Source organism: Pseudophryne corroboree, chromosome 3 (genome assembly GCF_028390025.1).
Source record: "Pseudophryne corroboree isolate aPseCor3 chromosome 3, aPseCor3.hap2, whole genome shotgun sequence".
Classification (NCBI taxonomy): domain Eukaryota; kingdom Metazoa; phylum Chordata; class Amphibia; order Anura; family Myobatrachidae; genus Pseudophryne; species Pseudophryne corroboree.
In genome coordinates this window covers 5404169-5405665 of record NC_086446.1, presented here as the reverse complement: position 1 = coordinate 5405665, position 1497 = coordinate 5404169, and the positions used below count along the sequence as shown (strand labels likewise).

The window sequence follows — 1497 nt, the reverse complement described above, 5'->3', positions numbered from 1 at the left end:
TTATTCATAAATAGAACACCAGCTGTTCTTATACTGTCTTCTGCTGGTCCCAAATCATATAAAAAAATGTGTTTCTTCTTGTTGAGACCAGAGTCACTCTTTCTGTAATTTGCTCAGCATTCGGTTATTGTGACAAATTGTGATTTCCTATTTATATATTTTTTCCCATTAATTTGTTATTGTGACAAAACAATTAGACAAGTATGTGACAGAATCCTGCTGCTTCTCGCAGCCCATGTGGTTGATCTCATAACAAATACATCTGTTTGCAGTTTGTTACTGTGATAACTATTTGCATTCTGCATTTTGCAGTGTTAAAGGGAAGCTACGTTTTGCAACTTATGTGGTGTGTTCAAAACAATTGTATCTGTTTTTTCGCAGCTCGTGTGGTTGATTCCATAACAAACACATCTGTTTGCAGTATGATACTGTGATAACTATTTACATTTTGCAGTGTTAAAAGGAAGCTACCCTTTGCAACTTATGTGGTGTGTTTAAAACAATTTTATCTGTTTTCATTTTTCACTTAGACACAGAGCTGCCCAGACACCTTCTTTGTATTCATCAAATTATTAACCCAGGTCATACTGGTATTTTTATCAGTATTTCATCTAACTATTTAATCATTGCCATGTCATCAATTTAATTGCCTCACTTAATTTATTTGAGGCAACTCCGGCATGTGTTTTCCATCACAATTATAACATTGATGATCTCATCAGTGGATATTCCCTCCACTTCTTGGTCTTCCTTGGGCCACTAATTGGCCAAATATTAATTGGCGAGTGTCAAATCAATCTGTATCCCCCTCCATATGGAATTACATTTTGTCTCTAATACCATCCAATTTATATGCTGAGAGGCGTCTACCGTACCATCTACAGTCATACCATGCTGGATCTGCCCGATCTCGTCTGATCTTGGAAGCCAAGCAGCATTGGGCCCGGTCAGTACCAGAAAGGGTGACCCTCTGGGAATACTGGGTACTGTAGTCTCATCAAGGTATATACCTTTCATTGACCAGCAGAACCCACACATCAACTAACACTGCAAGAATACGCAGTTCAGTTGATCATCTTAAAAGGAGTCCGACAATCCATATGCCGGTTTCTTTTTCTTGTATCTCTCATATGAAAACGTACAGTATTTTCAATTAAAAACTTATAGAGATAACGAGAACTTTCTATTTTCGCAGTGGACATATGTCTAACAATAATACTCGCCTAGAATCCAGAGGGTGTACAGACAAATTTTCTGTCACCCACATTCAATAAGCGAATGACATATAACTACTATATCGTCTTCTATATATTATTTAATACTTGTTTTAACCCACCTCGCTGTTTTATACAGTAAAGGTTTTTTCACATAATTAATTAAATTTGGTTGTCTGAATAATTTATTAAAAGTTACGTTTTAATGCTTTATATATATCTCATTGTTTTACAATACTGTTACTCGATTAATTTATAAAGTGTGCCCCAGGGAGACATATCA

The 1497-nt window shown here is 35.9% G+C and overlaps 1 pseudogene; it reads left to right on the top strand.

Annotated features, from left to right (window-relative positions):
- Nucleotides 1–876: 876 nt before the first annotated feature.
- LOC134894560 (5S ribosomal RNA) lies at nt 877–995 on the top strand (annotated as a pseudogene).
- Nucleotides 996–1497: the final 502 nt, after the last annotated feature.